Here is a 26,092-nt window from a genome sequence, read left to right as displayed (position 1 = left end):
AGGGTAATTATCTCACCGTTAGTTAGTGGGTAGAAGGGTAATTATCTCACTGTTAGTTAGTGGGTAGAAGGGTAATTATCTCACTGTTAGTTAGTGGGTAGAAGGGTAATTATCTCACTGTTAGTGGGTAGAAGGGTAATTATCTCACCGTTAGTTAGTGGGTAGAAGGGTAATTATCTCACCGTTAGTTAGTGGGTAGAAGGGTAATTATCTTACTGTTAGTTAGTGGGTAGAAGGGTAATTATCCACCATGTTAGTTAGTGGTAGAAGGGTATTATCTCACTGTTAGTTTAGTGGTTAGAAGGGTAATTATCTCACTCTTAGTTAGTGGGTAGAAGGGTAATTATCTCACTGTTAGTTAGTGGGTAGAAGGTAATTATCTCACTGTTAGTTGTGGGTAAGGGTATTATCTCACTGTTAGTTAGTGGGGTAGAAGGGTAATTATACTCACTGTTAGTTAGTGGTAGAAGGGGTAATTATCTCACATTAGTTAGTGGGTAGAAGGGTAATTATCTCACTTAGTTAGTGGGTAGAAGGTAATTATCTCACCGGTTAGTTAGTGGGTAGAAGGGGTATTATCTCACTGTTAGTGGGTAGAAGGGGTAATTATCTCACTGTTAGTTAGTGGGTAGAAGGGGTAATTATCCTCAGCACTGTTAGTTAGTGGGTAGGAAGGGTAATTATCTCACTGTTAGTTAGTGGGTAGAAGGGTAATTATCTCACTGTTAGTTAGTGGGTAGAAGGGTAATTATCTCACCGTTAGTTAGTGGGTAGAAGGGTAATTATCTCACTGTTAGTTAGTGGGTAGAAGGGTAATTATCTCACTGTTAGTTAGTGGGTAGAAGGGTAATTATCTCACTGTTAGTTAGTGGGTAGAAGGGTAATTATCCCACTGTTAGTTAGTGGGTAGAAGGGTAATTATCTCACCGTTAGTTAGTGGGTAGAAGGGTAATTATCTCACTGTTAGTTAGTGGGTAGAAGGGTAATTATCTCACTGTTAGTTAGTGGGTAGAAGGGTAATTATCTCACTGTTAGTTAGTGGGTAGAAGGGTAATTATCTCACTGTTAGTTAGTGGGTAGAAGGGTAATTATCTCACCGTTAGTTAGTGGGTAGAAGGGTAATTATCTCACCGTTAGTTAGTGGGTAGAAGGGTAATTATCTCACTGTTAGTTAGTGGGTAGAAGGGTAATTATCCACGTTAGTTAGTGGGTAGAAGGGTAATTATCCACTGTTAGTTAGTGTAGAAGGGTAATTATCCACTGTTAGTTAGTGGGTAGAAGGGTAATTATCTCACTGTTAGTTAGTGGGTAGAAGGGTAATTATCTCACCGTTAGTTAGTGGGTAGAAGGGTAATTATCTCACCGTTAGTTAGTGGGTAGAAGGGTAATTATCTCACTGTTAGTTAGTGGGTAGAAGGGTGATTATCCCACTGTTAGTTAGTGGGTAGAAGGGTGATTATCTCACCGTTAGTTAGTGGGTAGAAGGGTAATTATCTCACCGTTAGTTAGTGGGTAGAAGGGTGATTATCCCACTGTTAGTTAGTGGGTAGAAGGGTAATTATCTCACCGTTAGTTAGTGGGTAGAAGGGTAATTATCTCACTGTTAGTGGGTAGAAGGGTGATTATCTCACTGTTAGTTAGTGGGTAGAAGGGTGATTATCCCACTGTTAGTTAGTGGGTAGAAGGGTAATTATCTCACCGTTAGTTAGTGGGTAGACGGGTAATTATCTCACCGTTAGTGGGTAGAAGGGTAATTATCTCACTGTTAGTTAGTGGGTAGAAGGGTAATTATCTCACTGTTAGTTAGTGGGTAGAAGGGTGATTATCTCACCGTTAGTTAGTGGGTAGACGGGTAATTATCTCACCGTTAGTTAGTGGGTAGAAGGGTAATTATCTCACTGTTAGTTAGTGGGTAGAAGGGTGATTATCCCACTGTTAGTTAGTGGGTAGAAGGGTAATTATCTCACCGTTAGTTAGTTGGTAGACGGGTAATTATCTCACTGTTAGTGGGTAGAAGGGTGATTATCTCACTGTTAGTTAGTGTGTAGAAGGGTGATTATCTCACCGTTAGTTAGTGGGTAGAAGGGTAATTATCTCACTGTTAGTTAGTGGGTAGAAGGGTAATTATCTCACCGTTAGTTAGAGGGTAGAAGGGTAATTATCTCACCGTTAGTTAGTGGGTAGAAGGGTGATTATCTCACCGTTAGTTAGTGGGTAGAAGGGTAATTATCTCACTGTTAGTTAGTGGGTAGAAGGGTAATTATCTCACCGTTAGTTAGAGGGTAGAAGGGTAATTATCTCACTGTTAGTTAGTGGGTAGAAGGGTAATTATCTCACTGTTAGTTAGTGGGTAGAAGGGTAATTATCTCACTGTTAGTTAGTGGGTAGAAGGGTAATTATCTCACCGTTAGTTAGTGGGTAGAAGGGTAATTATCTCACTGTTAGTTAGTGGATAGAAGGGTGATTATCTCACCGTTAGTTAGTGGGTAGAAGGGTAATTGTCTCACTGTTAGTTAGTGGGTAGAAGGGTAATTATCTCACCGTTAGTTAGTGGGTAGAAGGGTAATTATCTCACCGTTAGTTAGTGGGTAGAAGGGTAATTATCCCACCATTAGTTAGTGGGTAGAAGGGTAATTATCCCACTGTTAGTTAGTGGGTAGAAGGGTAATTATCTCACCGTTAGTTAGTGGGTAGAAGGGTAATTATCTCACTGTTAGTTAGTGGGTAGAAGGGTAATTATCTCACTGTTAGTTAGTGGGTAGAAGGGTAATTATCTCACTGTTAGTTAGTGGGTAGAAGGGTAATTATCTCACTGTTAGTTAGTGGGTAGAAGGGTAATTATCTCACTGTTAGTTAGTGGGTAGAAGGGTAATTATCTCACTGTTAGTTAGTGGGTAGAAGGGTAATTATCTCACTGTTAGTTAGTGGGTAGAAGGGTAATTATCTCACTGTTAGTTAGTGGGTAGAAGGGTAATTATCTCACCGTTAGTTAGTGGGTAGAAGGGTAATTATCTCACTGTTAGTTAGTGGGTAGAAGGGTAATTATCTCACTGTTAGTTAGTGGGTAGAAGGGTAATTATCTCACTGTTAGTTAGTGGGTAGAAGGGTAATTATCTCACTGTTAGTTAGTGGGTAGAAGGGTAATTATCTCACCTGTTAGTTAGTGGGTAGAAGGGTAATTATCTCACTGTTAGTTAGTGGTAGAAGGGTAATTATCTCACTGTTAGTTAGTGGGTAGAAGGGTAATTATCTCACTGTTAGTTAGTGGGTAGAAGGGTAATTATCTCACTGTTAGTTAGTGGGTAGAAGGGTAATTATCTCACTGTTAGTTAGTGGGTAGAAGGGTAATTATCTCACTGTTAGTGGGTAGAAGGGTAATTATCTCACTGTTAGTTAGTGGGTAGAAGGGTAATTATCTCACTGTTAGTTAGTGGGTAGAAGGGTGATTATCTCACTGTTAGTTAGTGGGTAGAAGGGTAATTATCTCACCGTTAGTTAGTGGGTAGAAGGGTAATTATCTCACTGTTAGTTAGTGGGTAGAAGGGTAATTATCTCACTGTTAGTTAGTGGGTAGAAGGGTAATTATCTCACCGTTAGTTAGTGGGTAGAAGGGTAATTATCTCACTGTTAGTTAGTGGGTAGAAGGGTAATTATCTCACTGTTAGTGGGTAGAAGGGTAATTATCTCACTGTTAGTTAGTGGGTAGAAGGGTAATTATCTCACTGTTAGTTAGTGGGTAGAAGGGTAATTATCTCACTGTTAGTTAGTGGGTAGAAGGGTAATTATCTCACTGTTAGTTAGTGGGTAGAAGGGTAATTATCTCACTGTTAGTTAGTGGGTAGAAGGGTAATTATCTCACTGTTACTTAGTGGGTAGAAGGGTAATTATCTCATTGTTAGTTAGTGGGTAGAAGGGTAATTATCTCACTGTTAGTTAGTGGGTAGAAGGGTAATTATACCACCGTTAGTTAGTGGGTAGAAGGGTAATTATCTCACCGTTAGTTAGTGGGTAGAAGGGTAATTATCTCACTGTTAGTTAGTGGGTAGAAGGGTAATTATCCCACTGTTAGTTAGTGGGTAGAAGGGTAATTATCTCACCGTTAGTTAGTGGGTAGAAGGGTAATTATCTCACCGTTAGTTAGTGGGTAGAAGGGTAATTATCTGACTGTTAGTTAGTGGGTAGAAGGGTAATTATCTCACTGTTACTTAGTGGGTAGAAGGGTAATTATCTCACTGTTACTTAGTGGGAAAAGGGTAATTATCTCACTGTTAGTTAGTGGGTAGAAGGGTAATTATCTGACCGTTAGTTAGTGGGTAGAAGGGTAATTATCTCACCGTTAGTTAGTGGGTAGAAGGGTAATTATCTCACCGTTAGTTAGTGGGTAGAAGGGTAATTATCTCACTGTTAGTTAGTGGGTAGAAGGGTAATTATCTCACTGTTAGTTAGTGGGTAGAAGGGTAATTATCTCACCGTTAGTTAGTGGGTAGAAGGGTAATTATCTCACTGTTAGTTAGTGGGTAGAAAGGTAATTATCTCACCGTTAGTTAGTGGGTAGAAGGGTAATTATCTCACCGTTAGTTAGTGGGTAGAAGGGTAATTATCTCACTGTTAGTTATTGAGTAGAAGGGTAATTATCTCACTGTTAGTTAGTGGGTAGAAGGGTAATTATCTCACTGTTAGTTAGTGGGTAGAAGGGTGATTATCTCACTGTTAGTGGGTAGAAGGGTAATTATCTCACCGTTAGTTAGTGGGTAGAAGGGTAATTATCTCACCGTTAGTTAGTGGGTAGAAGGGTAATTATCTCACCGTTAGTTAGTGGGTAGAAGGGTGATTATCTCACTGTTAGTTAGTGGGTAGAAGGGTAATTATCTCACTGTTAGTTAGTGGGTAGAAGGGTGATTATCTCACTGTTAGTTAGTGGGTAGAAGGGTAATTATCTCACCGTTAGTTAGTGGGTAGAAGGGTAATTATCTCACTGTTAGTTAGTGGGTAGAAGGGTAATTATCTCACTGTTAGTTAGTGGGTAGAAGGGTAATTATCTCACTGTTAGTTAGTGGTTAGAAGGGTAATTATCTGACCGTTAGTTAGTGGGTAGAAGGGTAATTATCTGACCGTTAGTTAGTGGGTAGAAGGGTAATTATCACACTGTTAGTTAGTGGGTAGAAGGGTAATTATCTCACTGTTAGTTAGTGGGTAGAAGGGTAATTATCTCACCGTTAGTGGGTAGAAGGGTAATTATCTCACCGATAGTTAGTGGGTAGAAGGGTAATTATCTCACTGTTAGTTAGTGGGTAGAAGGGTAATTATCTCACCGTTAGTGGGTAGAAGGGTAATTATCTCACCGTTAGTTAGATGGTAGAAGGGTAATTATCTCACCGTTAGTTAGTGGGTAGAAGGGTGATTATCTCACCGTTAGTTAGTGGGTAGAAGGGTAATTATCTCACCGTTAGTTAGTGGGTAGAAGGGTAATTATCTCACTGTTAGTTAGTGGGTAGAAGGGTAATTATCTCACTGTTAGTTAGTTGGTAGAAGGGTAATTATCTCACTGTTAGTTAGTGGGTAGAAGGGTAATTATACCACCGTTAGTTAGTGGGTAGAAGGGTAATTATCTCACTGTTAGTTAGTGGGTAGAAGGGTAATTATCTAACTGTTAGTTAGTGGGTAGAAGGGTAATTATCTCACTGTTAGTTAGTGGGTAGAAGGGTAACTATCTCACTGTTAGTTAGTTTGTAGAAGGGTTATTATCCTACTGTTAGTCAATTTGAAATAAATCATTAACTACTTGTTTTCTCTTTTTAAACGAGTATCTGTTATCTTATAGTTTCCTGGTTGGCTGAGCTGTACTTGATTGTTGTTATTGTTTGATTGGTGATTCTATTGTTATTTATATCTGTCTATAAACAGAGGTGCCTTTATCCTGTTATTTGGTAGAGTGACAAATTTGTTAGTACACGTAATTGTTCGTTCAGATACAAGTAATTATGTATTGATGGACAGACCTTTATTATGTTGGTATTTATCGTCTATCTAATATAATAACAGACCAGTTTATTTCTAGTGATTAAGTAATGCATGACAAGCTCCTGAGTCGAAAGCTCCTTGGCTATATTCAAAGTACATGTATATGCCTCCATTACAGAACTAAGAACATGTCTCATTTGGTACAATTATTTTATTGCAATACTTGTTCCACCATCCATTATAATTTTTGCAGCTTTAAAAAAACTGACTTGTGGTCGTAATTAGTATTTTTTGGGTTGTTGTTACCTAAAGAACGGGTTTTATTTCTTAAAATCCAACACATTATCATCCGGTTAAAACTCTGTTTGGAGTTAAAATGTCTCTAAGTTCTGACAGGATGAAAGCCGAATCATTTTAATTGAAATGTCTTTAAGAGCTCATTTCTATGTTACTATTGCTATTTAGGTCCATTATAATAGCGCTTTAGATGTTAGTCCCTAATGGGTTGAGGACATCACGATTAAGCTCCCAAATCTCGTGGCTGTGTTGCATCGTGCATGGCTACATAACCTGGAATGGAATCGACAATACATTCTTTGGCAATAAAGGATATTTTGCTTAATTTTTGTATATCAAAATGCAATCTCATGTCTGGCGTGTCCACAATGAAATTCTTCGGGGATAAATAACAATGTTTTATTTCCATATTAAAGTGAATTGCTGCTTCCGCATGTAAACAAAAATTCACCATTTGCCCCCAAGAGGTAATTCAAATTATTGCAAATGTATATAGATTTCCTATGTTTCGTCTGCCTGTCCAATTGTAGCACTTTCGCAGCAGTTATACCTGTGTGAATTGGTTGCGCATGTGCATGTTCAAAACAACAAAGAAGACCGACATCGAAATAAAACAGTAATTCTGACTCAAAATCGATAAAACGAGGGGTGAAACGCGAATAAAATGTAGATTTTCATAGAGACTCATGCAAAGATAGATATCAAGATCCAGGCGTTCCTGAAGGGAAGCGTCTTCTGCTTCATTATCGACACCATCATGTAAATCTAGGCCACATTCTTAAAACTAAAATAAAAAAAAAACATCGAACACGTCTGACTTTATATCCCACAAAGAAATAGATTGTTTAATGACGTTATTGTGTCGACCATAACACTTTCAAACAGTCTTTCTCAACTTGTAAATCTCGACCGAAATATAATGGCCGCTAAATACATACAGCACACCAGTTCGCTGACCATTCGAACAATTAGATTGTCAATCCCGCACACGGGTCAATATTTGGGATGATTTAAATACCTTTGTTGATGTTAATCAATCAACTAGGATTACTAAGATAGGTATGTGTAGATAGTTATTTCAACTATCGTATCTACCTAACCCACGAACAAATATGTATGTAGACAGTCGATATACAAGCTAGCTGTGATCCTTCTTACAGTAATGTCAAGGCTGACACTTGACATCACTTAGTACTACACAGGAAGGAGTAATAACCGTAGAAATAGAACAATTACTGTTATTTCTATCTATAGACTTTATATTCATATAGTAATGTAGTCTGGATATTAGGTAGCAGTGTACAGTAAAAATGCCAAATTCTGAAAAATATGGCACATGCTTTAGATAGGTAAACATTGCCAGTTAACCTTACATATAACCTCTAATAAAGTATATATATTTGAAATCTGTACAACATTTGCAATTTTAATAGAGCTCTGAAGGATAAGTAAACTGATATTTTCTGTGATTTTTAGAGCTGTGAATACCATGGTAACAGCTTAAAAAATTCTCAAAAATTGCAAAATATTATGATATTTGACCCAAAATGGCACAATTCTCTACACAATTTTTTTTCTGAAACCTATTTAAAATTAAATATCTCTATCCCAAACACAGAATTAATCTTGTTTGGACATATGTTGTAAATTAAGTTTTTCCGCTATCTTACCTTTTCTGTGGGCTTCCATTTTGCGCTGTAGGCGAAACTAAATTTCCTGTGTAAACACACGTTCGGAAAATCCGGATATTTAAAATCCGGAACCAATTTATTGATTTTTGTTTTAATAAATGTGAAGCCTGTATGTACTACTTCATACTGGATATACCAATTATAGTGTACATTTATTTTTTCATTTTTTATACATATCATAATACAGGAGTTATTTGCTTAACAAAAAAATTGCCCATGGCCAGGCTGTCTTACTGTGGTGTGCTACCTTAGTCTGGATGTTTCCTCTATATGGTGTGTAGTTTGGTTTGGTTTTATTTGTTTAACGTCCTATCAACAGCTAAGGTCATTTAAGGACGGCCTCCCGTGCGTGCGATATGCATGGGTGTGGTGAGTGCGTATGTGTGTTTTGGGAGGCTTCGGTATGTTTGTGTTATGTCTCCCTATGATAGTCCGAAACTTTTGACGATTTATAGTGCTATCTCACTGAAGCATACTGCCTGGTCTGTATAAGCATAAACGTCCAAAACAGACAGCATTCATAAAATGTACTGGTATTGTACTTTGTACGAAATTTCAAACATTTTCTGTAATAATACTGCTAAACTTGTACATATGTCAATAGCTTCTTTGTGAATACTGCCACTCTCATGATATACATTGTACCAGTGGTTTAAAACCTATGAGCTTAAATCATTCCCTCAATCAGTACTGTAAACAACTGTTCAATAATTTTAGATATGACGCATAGCCATGGATGAAATGAGCCCGTGTCCATAGTTAAGACTCTGTGGATTAGGATCGTGATTTTAATCCCATTGTTTTGGTATCTTCTCCTGTTGTTGTCTGTTAGTGAATCAATAATGACTTGATAGGTCGATACCGCCATATTAGGTTGTCATGATACGACCATCTATTTCAAATTTACATAAATATCATATGCGCAGTTTATATGGCCGAATTGATCATAAGGGAATAACCGTCACATACCGTTCCTGCATGTTTTAAAATCAACAACGTTGAGAATCATTATTTGTTATTTATCATGCTTTATTTCTTGTTTATTTCCATACGAATAATCTACTCACGATTTTTCATATTTTTGAGAATATTTTGGTCATAGAGAGTTATATTTTTTTTTGTTTACCCACATTTTGTTTCTGAGCACATATATTAGCATGGCGTACGTGTTAGAATTCCTTTAGTGCCTAATCATGATAATGTGGAGTGTTCTACTTATCCATGACTTGTGAGTGTGTATCTATAGGACGCCTCTCCTAGTGGCTCGTGTGTGACATTTGCAGTGTAACCGAGATTTGAGGCCAATTGCTTGTAACTGTGACTCGGTTAAATTCAGCTACATCTTTGTAATATGCTAGGTCATCATAACCTAGTGTGTCAGTGTTTGCTAAGGCTAAGCGATATTAAGAGTGTCGTATCCGATAAACTTTCCTTGATTATACATTTACATCATGCTGAGTAATACTTGCGATGCAGAAAACAGTCGCCTAAAGAAACCCCTTGGGTTCTTTGTTGTTATTTTTCCAAATATATCTTCCCCTTTTGTTGCCTTTTTCTACCGCTACATGTCACTCCAGATTCTGCTGTTTCATCTCAGTCCTGTTGTTTTATTTTCTTCACAGATTTTGTTGTTTTCTTAGTCCCTGTTGTTTTATTATTCACCCAAGTTTTGTTGTTTTCGTGGCCCCATGGACCTGGCTGCTCTGTTGTAATCAAAGTTCTAATGTTCTGGCGTTACCTCAGTCCTGTTGTTGTATTGTCTCCAAATTTTGTGTTGCTTTGATGTCTCTTCGGTTTTGTTGTTTTATTTTCTCCCCATATTTCGTTGTTTTCGTGAGCCTTGTTGTTTGATTGTCTCCCCAGTTAGTGTTGTTTTCGTGACCCCTGTTGTTTGATTGTCTCCCCAGTTTGTGTTGTTTTCGTGGCCCCTGTTGTTTTAATGTCTCCCCAGTTTTTGTTATTTTCGTGACCCCTGTTGTTTTATTATCTCCCAAATTTGTGTTGTTTTCTTTGTCCCTGTTATTTTATTGTCTCCCAAGTTTGTGTTGTTTTCTTTGTCCCTGTTATTTTATTGTCTCCCAAGTTTGTGTTGTTTTCGTGAGCCTTATTGTTTTATTGTCGCCCCATTTTGTTGTTTTCGAGGCCCCTGTTGTTTGATTGTCTCCCCAGTTTGTGTTGTTTTCGTGAGCCTTGTTGTTTGATTGTCTCCCAAGTTTGTGTTGTTTTCGTGAACCTTATTGTTTGATTGTCTCCCAAGTTTGTGTTGTTTTCGTGAGCCTTGTTGTTTGATTGTCTCCCAAGTTTGTGTTGTTTTCGTGAGCCTTGTTGTTTGATTGACTCCCAAGTTTCTGTTGTTTTCGTGAGCCTTGTTGTTTTATTGTCTCCCAAGTTTGTGTTGTTTTCGTGAGCCTTGTTGTTTGATTGTCGCCCCATTTTTGTTGTTTTCGTGACCCCTGTTGTTTAATTGCCTCCCCAGTTTTTGTTGTTTTTGTGGCCCCTTATATCTGACGTTCCGGTATTATCTCTGTTTCTGTGGCCCTGGGGTTACTACAGTTCGGTGTTGTATTTCTGATCTGGAATTTGGTTTTATCATTTTATTCAAATGTAATATAAATATATTTTGGCGCCATGTTTTAACTCAATGACGAAATGATACTATCAAAATACCAACATTACTTTTTAGATATGTTTTTGAATTACCATTAAAATCTTAGGCTCTGTTATAATATTCTACGGGGGCTTCAAGTAACAATCAATGATGCGAAATTTACACATTGTGATACGAATGTTGTACGAGAGAAATCAGATGAATAACCAGTGGCTGGACGTGATATTACTAGATGCTGCCACAAAACATGTGTACGTTCTGTATTGAATTAATAATTGGTTGACTTAATAATAGACAAACTACATTGCACGTGCTGATTTGTTTAAACACGTTAGGCTCTTAGCATCACTGACGAGTCCTAGAAGGATGTAACTGTTACATGATGCACTTTAGATGCCGTTCATCGTGAGTTCGAGTTCCGGTCATGGTACGATAGACCTCCATTTGTTATTTGTGTTACTGTGTTACATACATACATTTATATATATTTATATATATATATATATATGGGTGGATCAAACGAATCTGCTGGTGCAGAAGTGTACTTACTGTATGCGACAGCATAGTGCATTTTCTTAGTGAAGGTACATTCGAACTTTTCCCTGAGATTTACAAATCCCAGCAAGAAATAAAATAGAAACTTAAAACATGATCAAATCTCAAAGGAGAGCATTAGCACATGATTTTAATGTATTCATCCCGAATAGCACTTTCTCAGACTGTCCCTATGAAACTTCTCAGTAAGTAGTCAATCCTTTCTGCTGTTTGAAACATTATGCATAATGAGTTATATTCCTGCATTGTGATGGTTGTATATCACCTATTGTAATCCCCATTGTCTACTTAATGTACCAGTAAGGTATTGTTCTCGGTATAGCTGTCTGGTAATGCTTCCGGTATAACTGACACTGTCACTGAAAATGTGCAAAATGGATATCGTACGAGACAGGAGAATTATCCACCAAAACCCGTGTTTAATGGAAAATACCACAAATTAGCATTGACCACGAAATCTGATAGATACATGTTGCTAACGTTTGGTCAATATAGATAAAAAGAGAATAACTGAGGTGTAAGATGACTTAAACAGGAATTGACCTAGATTTTGGGTGTTGTCGATGAAGCAGAAAACGCTTACTCTTTATTAACACCTGGTCTTATTCTTTCCAAGGGTATCTATACAAATCTAGATTTTTGTTAATATTTATGCCCTCGTTCTATCGATTTTGAGCTATAATTACGACGATCTTCCTTGGCGTCACTGAGACCCACTGATGTGTAAATATTGGTCCAATCTGATTAATTTAAGGTTTTCAAAAAGAGAACCAGGAAAATGAATGCGCTATTTTATACTTGATTTCTTTTATTTTTCGGGTTTTAATTTTTTACTCTTTGTAAAATATAATGGAGGTATTTCTGACCGGATGTAAACAGCAGTCTTTGAACAAATCTTGGCCAATCAGTTCGTTCATGCCTGTTATCTTTTACAAATATCAGGAAATCAATCATTATTGATCAAGAATACTTTCAGAAACTTTTATATATTGGAATTTCGTAATCCATTAAAGTATCAGACTAAAACTACTGATTTTGAGAATTATATGACCCTCTTGGCGCAACAATGACAATTCTGTGATACTAATCCTACATCACGGCCTTCCAGAGTTACATTCGCCATGGATGATGACAGGTAGCTGGCAATTAACATCATTTTACTATTAAATTTTTTTTTAAAGTAATTTCTTTTTAACATGCATTTGTTTTTATCGAGAATCTGTCTTGTAACCTTTGTGTCTCATATTTAGCTGTCTCAATACAATTGCATCAGCGAGAAAAAATTATAAAAAGTAAATTATGACAGAAGAAAATTTTGGGTAACACGTTTTATATTCTGTTTCAATTAAAATGGTTTAACGCGCCCTGCTGTGACAGATTTAACAAAACCTCACTCACTCTTTCGACGCAAAACGTAATGCATCAAATTTGAAATGCCATATCATGGACAAATTTCACCAAAATAGGAAGAATCATTTCCCGTAATAACTGCGCCTGGCAGTAATCCTCGCATTTTCCGTAAGAACTATCAAATGTGTCGTTTTACATTACGTTAACCAATAATTTGCTACCAGTGGCGGAAGTTGGTCCAACCGGAAGTTACAGCAATGATTTAATGCTATTACGGTGTTTTTACTACAGGAAATGGCGCCGTGGGCGTAGGAGATAGAATTTCAAGCCCTGATCCTGTGGGAACAAAACTGATATTCAACACGTTACAATCATTTTGTTTTTCAAATACTGCACAGTTCCATAGTAAACATTTTAGACGTCATCTATTAAAGACAGGGGCATATATAACGCCAAAATTGCCTTGATAAATTTTAACTTTGTTCAAAAAAATGTTTGTCGTTCAAATTCAATGATCAGAAATGACTTTCTTTTCCTTGAAAAGCTGAATCTTGAGACATTGTTAAAAAATCAGTTATCATTCTTGCAAAATACATACAATTAATTAATTACTGAGAGGGTAAGTGGAAAAATAAATTGGTGGTCAATCAAAGTTATTGACATTAAAAATGTTCATACTTTTATCTAAATTTAAACATTGTAGTTTGTATTTAATATACTTCAGGTGAAAATGAAAGCAAAATGCTCCTTCTTTTACATGCTACATATAAACCTGTTTCCGTAACACCATCCATGTGGCTTTTTGTATGTTTATTCTAACTTTCTTTTGTTTTTACGTCTCTGCTGATTGAAGCTTGTCCTCACTATAGTATCACGATTTTGTCCTCCAGTGATCACAGCGAAAATATATTAAAACAGTTTAAATCATATAGCTGTAACATTCTTATTGTCGTTTTCAAACACCGCTCGAGTAATTAGCTTAAAATCTTAATTAAACTAATACATTGTAGAAACATATTCTAGGGAAAGGTTAACAGAAACAAAATAGGATACACACATCTTCAAATCATAAATCCACACAACTATATTGTACATATATCTGTTGTTCGACTTGTCGGTAAATTGAATTATTAAGATCATTTGCGACTTTGATTCGATCTTTGACAAACGTTTCCGTGAGGCCGATTCCCAAGAGATTCGATCAGTCGCCATTTGCTGTCAGACGAGTTAGTAATAGATGGAGTGGCTTTCAAGTTCTCTACACATATATATGTCACGATGCTTCAAGATCTACCGAGTATACACGCTATTTTAATCTCAAATGACATCGCTGTAAATATAATCAACTGCAAATCATCTTAGTGAATAAATCACAGTGAACGCTAGAAATAACCTATATATAATTGTAGAACTGTTATGATCTGAACCAGTGTGTCCCGTCCTTGTTGAAGTGTTATTCCCATCAATCATTGGTTAGATAGACATTTCTTGACAGTTTATATAAAATTGATTTTATGACGTGTAAATTAGCAGTACAGAGTGGGATAAGAAATCTAATGTGATCCGAACATGAGATGGCACGGCGTCTGTCGCTTTACCATGGCTGATCGACAAGAGGCCGTCAGAGAGTATCTGAAATATCATACTATTTCTATAAAAGCTATCGTTATTTCTTACTCTGCGATAGTTCAGTCTGTTCGAGCGCCGACCACGTGACCTCAGGCGAATATCCGAGGTACGTGGTTCGACGCTCCCTACCCGTGTCGGTTTGTGTCTCCGGAAGCTAAGAACGGCCCGATTTATGCTGTCGGGGTTGTGTCCATGGAGAACGGCATGCGATTGGTTTCCCGTATTTTGTTCAGTGAGGTAGTCACAAACTACTACCAGGATATCTCACCTCGAAATGACCACCACTGTTCACGGGGAGATAAACCCAGCAACCAGCATTAAGCCTTGTACTCTGGGTCACTACATGTAGATTGACTCTACTTATGTCGGTATGATTCGCCATTTGTTTACCAGAGTTACATAATCATTAATGTATAACACAACACACAGTAACAGTGCTTGTGGGTTGTCAATAATAACAAAAACTTACTTCTTTTATTTGAATATTTGTCCAGATCTCAAATGGATCTTTTGAGACATGAAATCACGTTTTTAACAATACTAGTATCATTTGTTTCCCTTTAAAATAATATGTGACGTACCGAACCGAAAAATACATAAATCTGTAAATGTCGATTTTAATGTTGGAATTATCAAATAAAAAGTGATAAATATAGGATGCAATCTTGTAAATGTCACCAGCAATGTACACAAATAGCATGTTTCTGATTTATTGATACAGATGGCATGCCACTATGTGGAGCACATCTTCAAAATCCAAGCGCTGTGTTCTCGATACGAGAGCATGAACACAACCACTGGATTTACGAGGGTGGGTCGGGGATGGTCTCTCTGTGCTACTGATAACTCCACACAGCCTCCCATCAGTAGATAAGCTAGGTATTGGATGATAATGAATCTTTTCTAGTCTTTACTGAAGGATGCAATTTAGAGGCATGCATTTTCTTTAAATCGGCTGTTGGTCTATTGTTAATATATTACAATAGTTAAAACATGCAGATTATGACAGTGTAGTGACAAAAGCCAATTCCATGTCGACTTACTTATGTGTTAATCCATTACGCAGTTTGCAAATTATTGAACCATTGTATCAATTAATTGTCAATTTGCTGGTGTTATTTGTCAGTTGCGAAAGAGTTAAATGGTTCTCCTAAAACATACTTTAAGTTGGGCTCTGGAGGTAGAAGAATTTCCTCTCAGACAGTAAAATGAATTTTTGAAATAAATTTGTTTTGTCAACAAAATTTCTGAAACTGAATACCGACAATTCATACAGTTACATATATAATCAAATTAATTTCGAATTGACGTTTCACAGAGATTGCTCCTCGGGTTTACAATACAAGCGTATCTAATACAAATATCCCATGACAATATGGCAGTAAATTGAGCTTAATATCTTAATTAGCAGATTAGGGGAGACAGGTATAGGCCAGTAATTGTATTGATCCTAGTTATCCAGCGTATCTCACATGGGCCGCTTTTCCGGCTGTCTCCGAATTACCCGACTTTTATGTTGACGTACTTCCGGTTGTCCGCCCTGATCGATAGCGGCTTTGTGTACATTTATTATGACTCGTTTACTCCTGTCTAATACATCAATTTGCTGTCGTTAGTGTTCGTTATGTAACACGGACATTCCTTCATGCAAGATTACTTCATATATAATATTTTTCTTTCGTCTGCTGCTTAATGAACCAAAATTGATATATTTACCAACTTTGTCTTGTTATTATCATTTACTAATATCATACCCCCGGAAGTAGGGGGTATGATGGAATAAGGTTATCCGTCTGTCCGTCTGTGTCCGGATTTTTACCGGACACCTCCTCCAGAAGTTGTCATCAAAGCGTTGTTATATTCTATTGATCTAGTCATCATACACTGAAGATGTGAATCTGTGTTTATATTTGCATCCGCCAATCTTTATGTCCCTTTCAGCGATAACTGTAGGTCGAATTTTGTCCTATCAACTGCTACAGTTCTTATCCGAATTTTGTGGAATTTCAATAAATGATGTAGTCATCACGAACTTTTTTAATCTAACTTTGAAACTTGGTGGATGTAGTAAGCACAAACTGAAGTTTTGTTTGTTTCTTTGCTCGTTTTTTTAGTTTTTGTTGTTGTTTTTTTTATTGGGTATTTATTTGCTGCTGTTTCCTCTTTCCTTAGCAGAACTAATTCAAAAGTATTTATCAAAACCTTTCGATAATAATGTAGTCAGCATTTTTTGCTAAATTTATCTGGTGTCTGTCGGTTTTTCTAGCACTTCCGCGGTTATCTCTTTGAGGACTTGATATAACTTTGATTTAACCAAGATTCCATGGTCGTTGTCGTTGACGTCATCAAATTCAATCCCGATATTGTCGATATTTGTTATTTTCTTTTTCCAACTCATGATTTCCACCTTTTTGGTCCTGGCATTACTGAAGAGAAATAGCTCTATGTTGCAGTTTTATATTCGTTATTCTTATATATCAATATCTGTATGTTTAAAATGCATAATTCTATTTTTTTTCTGTTTTTATGTAATCAATAGAATCCTATAAATGTTGGGTTTGCACAAAACCTGTTGCCGGCTAAAAGTTTTCCAGTACACATAATGTCAGGAAAGTCATTAACAGGGTATTTAACCTTTGCAATGATAGATAAATTCGTGAGGAAATGCACGTGCAATGCTGTTGTAATAAACTATCCGTGACAGGTCAACTCGCACATAAATATGTAGTTGCACGTAGATGACATGCATTCGCAAAAGAGTTCAATTTACTTGACTGCATTTGACGAGGTTGGCATGAGGTGAAGCTTTTCTCTCTTCCATCCTATTTTACCTGACACCAATACGATGTACTAATTACCCCTGTACTTTAGAAAGTGTACATGTTTCTTAGGTGCTTATTCGGTAACTCACTTTCACCAGAGACGTCGAGCTGACAACGAACAATTTCCTCCCACGCCATTATGTGTATCTGCTCATAGAGAAGACAAGGAATACCTACATCACATATAGAATAAATTTACAATGAAAAACGGGTTAAAACAAAATAAAAACATCTCTCCAATAGGGTTCCTGGTGTATTTGATTAAGTTTTGGTCTTGGATTGTGTAGACATCATACTATTGATGTATTGCTTGATTGATTGATTGCTTGCTTGATTGATTGATTGATTGGTTGTTGTTGTTGTTGTTGTTGTTGTTGTTGTTGTTGTTGTTGTTGTTGTTGTTGTTTACCCTTCCGGATTATCTGGTCTTACTCTCCTTTTACTGTTTCAATAGTATGTATGCAGATCTATATTTTTGTCCGTATTTTGCCCTGATTTTATCGGATTTGCTGAAACATATATCATTTCGTTAGAGGAATTTGTGATATTGGTATAACGTGTATTGTCCCCCACAATGAAGCGAACTGTACAATTTTAAACTCGTACACGTAATATCATCAGATAAGACCAGGAAGTTTTAACACTCCTACACGTGTGTTGTAATGCAATCCCATGAGGTCAGGACATTTCAACACTTGTGAATATACAATAAACCTCTATTGTTATGATTCTATATATACGTGCAGGAAATATAACTTCATGACCACATAAGGCGCTGACGTCATTATGTGTTGTACCGGAAGTAAATAATTGCTTTATTTTTTTCGCTTATGAATATCTCCTATATATGTCTGTGCATATCGAATACATTAAAAACATTGTGCCTATATATGTTGTTAAGTATTTGAACGTATGGTCCAGATCCATGATGGATGCAAGCTTCAAATTTCTTAGATCATTGTGTGAAGATTATGACATCCAACAATGATCGTCGATTAAATCATGAGCCACCGGTATGAACCTCTGACTGATATAAACACTAATTATTACCATAACGTGTTTAACTAACACTGAAGTGGGTTAGGAGATATTTCTCAAGTTTATGACGTAATTGCAGGATCTTTGATATATTGCCGCAATTTTTGTTCAAGTGTCGAACATTTGTGTAAAACAGAGAACCTTTTTGTGAAGTCTTAAATCTTTTCATGTCAACAAGGGCCGGTGTCAGCGTTTACGGCCATTTAAGTATAACAAATAGTATTTGAGCTAAAGCCCAATGCGCCCTCTACTTCAAACCAACAACATAAGAAGCGGATTCCGTTGTCCTTTGTCTGCCGAAGACAAGTTCAAGTGGTAAAATAAAGAACTCTCCTTCGTTTTTATTCCCTACAATAAATGGCGGACAATATTCTTCCAGAGTAGACTGTACTTTAAAAAACTTCAAACCAACAACATAAGAAGTGGATGCAGTGTTCCTTGTCTGACGAAGACAAGTTCAAATGGCAAAATAAATGTATCTCCTTCGTTTTTATTCCCTATAATAAATGGTGGACAAGATTCTCCCAGAGTAGACTGTACTTTAAAAACTTCAGTTAGAAACAAGATCATAAAAAGATGCTTCGACGTTTACACAAACATACGTTACGTCGATTTCATAGCAGTTGAAGAAACTATGAATACCTTCCATTGTACAAACCGAACATAATACACCAATTAGCTTAAAATTATTAGGAAAAAAATAGAGCGAGCCTTAAAACCATATTCCAGGAAGTCCTAGCCTATGAGAAAGTATAGTAAAATTAATATTTATTTGTTCCATCATAAATCATGCAATGTCTTGATCACATCCTCGGAGATTTGTCTTTATTACTGTAAATCTGAAGTCTCATGTTAAAGGATTTTGTAGTTATAAACTAGATTGCCAATTACCTTCTTTCAAAAATCACGATGAATAAGATGGGGTTTACATTACTGTGTTATATTGACTATAGAGTCATACATAAACGCTGTATAACATATCTTAGTGAATTCATTTCCAATTTAGTTCATCGCATCTTTGAAAAAAAACCGTGAAATTGCATAGTTTGTTTTTCACTAGCTGTTACTTTGGGTCTTGTTTCTAGGGGCCGAGTGGTTAAGGTGTCCCGACACGGTATCACAAGCCCTCCACCTCTGGGTTGCGAGTTCAAAACCCACGTCGGGCAGTTGCCTGGTATTGACCGTAAGTCGGTGGTTTTTCTCCGGGTACTCCGGCTTTCCCCCTCCTCCAAAACCTGGCACGTCCTTAAATGACACTGGCTACGTTAAATGAAATAAACCAAACGAGGGTTGTCAAGGTTTTCACAACTTGGCAACAAATATCACCTATGGTATTCGAAGTCAATCCTGCCTTTCAAACGTATTTCTTACTAAGAATCGTCTAAACTTTCGAAGTACATAGTTTCCTATCAGCGGATTGGCTATGGTTGAAGTAATAGAGCCGTATGACTTCGTTAAAGCAACCATGTTTCTCTAATGTCGGTAGTGTTTGGTGATATAGTAAAGTATTATCGAACAGCTGTTCATAGTTTAAGTTTCGGGCCGCGATAGCTCAGAGTTAGAGCGCCGGTCACATATCCTAAGGTGAAGATCCGAGGTGCATAGCCTTCCATGTGTTGTTGAGTGAGGTAGCCACCAACTACTACAAGGAGACCCCGCCTAAAATGACCATGACAGTACACGGGGTGATGAACATACAAACTGGTTTAAGATTCATTGGCTGAATGCCAAGATACTTACGTTAAACTTTGAATAGGTGTTTTTTTTTCATTATCATTAAATATGCAGACATTATTTACTTTATATTGAATATTAAATCACCATAATGACATTATACCCGCATTCATTCTAATATTTTTACTTTTTTTTAATGGAAACAAATTGATTATTTAAATTAGATTGCCATTTAGTTAATATGTGTTTTGATAAAAGTATTCGTAATAATTAAATACAATACATTATGCTATATGATAGCAAAAGATGTTTGAGGATTTCACCATCCTTGTTACAACCAAACGGGTTTCTCATTTGTATGCGACAGGTGTGATATTTTTCGGCCTTACTGGTGATATTCATAGAGACGTTCATGTACTCAAAAACAGCTAAAGCTAGTTCTCGTTTCCCTAATCAGGATAAGTTAATAGCTTTTGCAATTGACGTGAAATGTTCTGTCTCAGAATCAAGAGTTTAATTCCAAAGTCTATCGCAAAAAGCCATTCATTATTTGCTTTAACCTTGCCGGGAAGAAAAGTCCGACTAAAACCCATCTGTTTCATTTCCACTTGAACAGATATGGGTGGACCCGGCAATAACAGTGGGATTTAAATAACTGTTTTCCATTTTATCAAAATTTGCCCTCGGGCGTCGCTTAGATAATTTTTCAAAATATGAAAAAACCTATGGATGGAGGTAATTATATCGGTACCTTTCTATATTCTGTTTTTACTTATCATACAGAGAAATTATCTATACCAAAGTATTGCGTAGTAATAACGTAATAAACTTTAACATTATCGACTGTTATACAAGATAAATACGACAGGAGTTGGTGTCTGATTCCACAACTCTTAATGTATAGGTGCTCTTTATTCTGTATATAACATTCGAAAAAGAAATTCCAGACGAATTAGAATAAAGTACATCCAACAATGTCAACTTAATACATGATTGGGAATCAGCTTTTGTAACCCCACCAAGTAATGTGTCCCTACCAGCAAACCCTGCCATAATTTAAACAACTATGGCAACCCTACTCACTATTTTAACAACTTTTGAAACCTAGTGTCCTCATCCATTAGTGTAACCCCATCCGTTATTGTAACCCCATCCATTATTGTACCCCATCCATTATTGTAACCCCATCCGTTATTGTAACCCCATCCGTTATTGTAACCTCATCCGTTATTGTAACCTCGTCCATTATTGTAACCCCATCTATTATTGTAACCCATCCATTATTGTAACCCTATCCGTTATTGTAACCCATCCATTATTGTAACCCCATCCATTATTGTAACCCCATCCATTATTGTAACCCTATCCATTATTGTAACCCCATCCATTATTGTAACCCTATCCGTTATTGTAACCTCATCCGTTATTGTAACCTCATCCATTATTGTAACCCCATCCGTTATTGTAACCCTATCCACTATTGTAACCCCATCCATTATTGTAACCCATCCACTATTGTAACCCTATCCACTATTGTAACCCCATCCATTATTGTAACCCATCCACTATTGTAACCCCATCCATTATTGTAACCCATCCATTATTGTAACCTCATCCACTATTGTAACCCCATCCGTTATTGTAACCCATCCATTATTGTAACCCCATCCATTATTGTAACCCCATCCACTATTGTAACCCCATCCATTATTGTAACCCCATCCATTATTGTAACCCCATCCATTATTGTAACCCCATCCATTATTGTAACCCCATCCGTTATTGTAACCTCATCCATTATTGTTACCCCATCCGTTATTGTAACCCCATCCATTATTGTAACCTCCTCCATTATTGTAACCCCATCCGTTATTGTATCCCCATCCATTATTGTATCCCCATCCATTATTGTAACCTCATCCATTATTGTAACCCCATCCATTATTGTAACCTCATCTACTATTGTAACCCCATCCGTTATTGTAACCCCATCCGTTATTGTAACCCCATCCATTATTGTAACCCCATCCATTATTGTAACCCCATCCATAATTGTAACCCCATCCATTATTGTAACCCATCCATTATTGTAACCCCATCCATTATTGTAACCCCATCCGTTATTGTAACCTCATCCGTTATTGTAACCTCATCCATTATTGTTACCCATCTATTATTGTAACCCCATCCATTATTGTAACCTCATCCATTATTGTAACCCATCCATTATTGTAACCACACCCACTATTGTAACCCATCCATTATTGTAACCCCATCCATTATTGTAACCTCATCCATTATTGTAACCTCATCCATTATTGTAACCCCATCCATTATTGTAACCCCATCAATTATTGTAACCCCATTCACTATTGTAACCCCATCGGTTATTGTAACCTCATCCGTTATTGTAACCACACCCACTATTGTAACCCCATCCATTATTGTAACCCCATCCGTTATTGTAACCCATCTATTATTGTAACCCCATCCATTATTGTAACCTCATCCATTATTGTAACCCCATCCATTATTGTATCCCCATCCATTATTGTAACCTCATCCATTATTGTAACCCATCCATTATTGTAACCTCATCCATTATTGTAACCCCATCCATTATTGTAACCCCATCCATTATTGTAACCTCATCCGTTATTGTAACCCCATCCGTTATTGTAACCCCATCCATTATTGTAACCCCATCCGTTATTGTAACCCATCCATTATTGTAACATCATCCATTATTGTAACCCATCTATTATTGTAACCCCATCCATTATTGTAACCCCATCCATTATTGTAACCTCATCCGTTATTGTAACCCCATCCGTTATTGTAACCCCATCCGTTATTGTAACCCATCCATTATTGTAACCCATCCATTATTGTAACCCCATCCATTATTGTAACATCATCCACTATTGTAACCCCATCCACTATTGTAACCCCATCCATTATTGTAACATCATCCATTATTGTAACCCCATCCATTATTGTAACATCATCCATTATTGTAACCCCATCCATTATTGTAACCCCATCCATTATTGTAACCTCATCCATTATTGTAACCCATCCATTATTGTAACATCATCCATTATTGTAACCCATCCTTTATTGTAACCCCATCCGTTATTGTAACCCCATCCGTTATTGTAACCTCATCTACTATTGTAACCCCATCCGTTATTGTAACCCCATCCGTTATTGTAACCCCATCCATTATTGTAACCCCATCCATTATTGTAACCCCATCCATTATTGTAACCCCATCCATTATTGTAACCTCATCCATTATTGTAACCCCATCCATTATTGTAACCCCATCCATTATTGTAACCTCATCCATTATTGTTATCCATCTATTATTGTAACCCCATCCATTATTGTAACCCTATCCATTATTGTAACCCCATTCATTATTGTAACCCCATTCATTATTGTAACCCCATTCATTATTGTAACCCCATCCATTATTGTAACCCCATCCATTATTGTAACCCCATCCACTATTGTAACCCCATTCATTATTGTAACCCCATTCATTATTGTAACCCCATCCATTATTGTAACCCATCCATTATTGTAACCCATCCACTATTGTAACCCCATCCATTATTGTAACCTCATCCATTATTGTAACCCCATCCATTATTGTAACCCCATCCATTATTGTAACCCCATCCATTATTGTAACCTCATCCATTATTGTTATCCATCTATTATTGTAACCCCATCCATTATTGTAACCCTATCCATTATTGTAACCCCATTCACTATTGTAACCCCATTCATTATTGTAACCCCATTCATTATTGTAACCCCATCCATTATTGTAACCCCATCCATTATTGTAACCCCATCCACTATTGTAACCCCATTCATTATTGTAACCCCATCCATTATTGTAACCCCATCCATTATTGTAACCCATCCACTATTGTAACCCCATCCATTATTGTAACCTCATCCATTATTGTAACCCCATCCACTATTGTAACCCCATCAATTATTGTAACCCATCCACTATTGTAACCCCATCCATTATTGTAACCCATCCACTATTGTAACCCCATCCATTATTGTAACCTCATCCACTATTGTAACCCCATCCACTATTGTAACCCCATCCACTATTGTAACCCCATCAATTATTGTAACCCTATCCATTATTGTAACCTCATCCATTATTGTAACCCCATCCACTATTGTAACCCCATCCATTATTGTAACCTCATCCAATATTGTGACCACACTCACTATTGTAACCTCACTCACAAATAACACGGTCAGTACATGTAGGTGGAGGTATTCAAGTTATTGTAGCTAGTGTCACAAAAGTGGTTTTAAGTAAGTTAAGTAATAGATGCCTGAGTTGATATAGAAATGAAAATCATACAATAATAAAGCATCTGTCAGTTTAATGAGTCTTTTCCAATTTTACCCGGATTCGACTAGGATTTGTATGTCTGAGGAAACAATAAGACGCTTACTCTCCAAAAACGCATGGTCGTATTATCCCTGAACGTATGTAAGAGTTTATATTTTATCAATATTTTTATAGATCGTTTTATCGATGTTGAGTTGTTGTGTCGGTATTCTCTGTTGTTGATGTTTTTACCATTTCGTGTCCTTGTTATAAATCAACTTTTGAATTACAATTACGTTAGTAATTTTCTATATTCTTTTTCTATTAAAAAAAATTGCGAAGTAATTGTGCTGCATTTCAATTTGATATAAAATGCGTCAGGAGCCTAAATGTGTGATAAAAAAGTATCACAATGGTAATTAACTGACCTGACAATCCTTTTATCTCACAATTTTTCCACATGTGACATTTCTAAAATTGTCCGTAATGATGCCTCAAGATATACTTTCGGTAATAACCAGAACCTGTTAAATCTTTCTGATAAACAAATTTCCTGTGACATTCCTAACACGATTTATCAGCAGAACATGTCACTACTTTTGATTTCAGACAAACAACCAATAACGAGAACGAGGCTCTATAATAGACATCCGTTATCCGAAGACATATTAGAATATCTACAGTTTTTGTCTGTCAACCATTATTACTCAACATTGGGAAATGAACATGTAAAGTCGACATGAACGAAGCATACGTCATCTCGGATACACTACTAGCAAAACGGAATCCATTTCTGTGTTTAAATAACTGAATAATTCATTTGCTATTGTAATCATTACATATCATGTCATTAATCATTTGTGCTTGACTGTTCATACAATCTCATTCGATACTGCATGTTAATCTGTAAATGGACCGCATTCTAACGAATATCATTTCCGCAGTAGGTCTGTATTTTCAATAGGAATCTTTTAAAAGTTGTCCCCTACTGTGGTGGAATTAAAACTCCTCTACAATAACTCGGTCTTTTACCGGCTCATGAATGTAAAGCAGGCTTCATATACCGAATTATTTTGTATGAGAGTAATTAGATTATCATTTTTTGATCCATTTATGGGCCATTCATTATTTGTATGGGAGTGATTAGATTATCATTTTAAGATCGATCTAGGGGCCATTTATTACTTCAGTTCAATTATTACCACAAACACATGTGTTTATATTCATTAACCCTTTGCGTAATAAGTAATACAAAACCTTGAGGATTGGGTGACTCGCTCAAGCTCCATTATGACCACAATATCACGCGTTCAGTAGTTTTAATGTGTATGTGTTTTAAACTAATGATTTGTAACTGTAGAGTATTCCTTGTACAAGGATGAAGTTCCGTAAACGACAAAGGGGACGTATTCTTTAGTTGCTGAACACGGGCGGATGCATCACGGTTGTCGGAATTTTCGAAACTATTTTGCGAGCGATACATTTCGCGAAACCACGCCTGCAGTTTAGACTTCTAAACGTAAACATCGCTGGGTATCCATTTAATATTTATGCATTGTATTTCATGACCGCGAATACCGCAAAATTATACTCCTCGCGAATATGTACCAACCTCACAGTAGAGTTTTATTCAGTGTCTACTTGTTTGTACGTGAACTTGCCGGAGAGTGTTCCTATGATCTGTAAGCCAGAGACTAAGGAAACCTCACACAGGGCTGGTCTGTGTCAGTCCATATGCAACACGCATGCGTCATGACGCCAATGAATTTGACCACCATGTCCTGGCTCTTGGTTGATAATTGAACTACCGCAGTATCTTCCTATTTTGATTATTTTTTATGTTTATGTATATGTATTATGACACTACAAACACCACAGCGTCCCTAATAAGCATAGGAACGATTACCGGTACATTTTTGAAGGCTTTTGTAACGGATTTCCTTACATCAATACATTTCTAATGTCCAAAGTATAAAGCATTAAAATATAACTAGATTCTAATACATGTACTGTATAAGATGAAATCTTCGAGTGTACTTTCTTTCGTGGTTTGGAACTAGCAAATTATTTCTTGAGTGCAAACCTTCGCAATTAG

The 26,092-nt window shown here is 36.7% G+C and overlaps 1 protein-coding gene and 1 long non-coding RNA gene across 6 annotated transcripts in view; one reads left to right on the top strand and one right to left on the bottom strand.

Annotated features, from left to right (window-relative positions):
- The window catches only part of LOC117344348 (secretin receptor-like), a 118,965-nt gene that overhangs the window by 52,915 nt on the left and 39,958 nt on the right, over positions 1–26,092 (top strand). The window lies entirely within an intron of this gene.
- On the bottom strand, positions 22,638–23,645 carry LOC117344351. 2 transcript variants are annotated; one of them, XR_004536155.1, is made up of 3 exons: positions 23,469–23,645; positions 23,112–23,325; positions 22,638–22,968 (listed from the first exon to the last, which is right to left on the bottom strand). It is a non-coding gene; the product is annotated as an uncharacterized LOC117344351 (long non-coding RNA). The 2 variants fall into 2 exon arrangements; XR_004536154.1 differs by having other exon boundaries at positions 23,523–23,645.

Source organism: Pecten maximus, chromosome 15 (assembly GCF_902652985.1).
Source record: "Pecten maximus chromosome 15, xPecMax1.1, whole genome shotgun sequence".
In the NCBI taxonomy this organism is placed as follows: domain Eukaryota; kingdom Metazoa; phylum Mollusca; class Bivalvia; order Pectinida; family Pectinidae; genus Pecten; species Pecten maximus.
The sequence above is the reverse complement of the archived record's forward strand: the minus strand, read 5'-3'. Positions and strand labels throughout refer to the sequence as shown.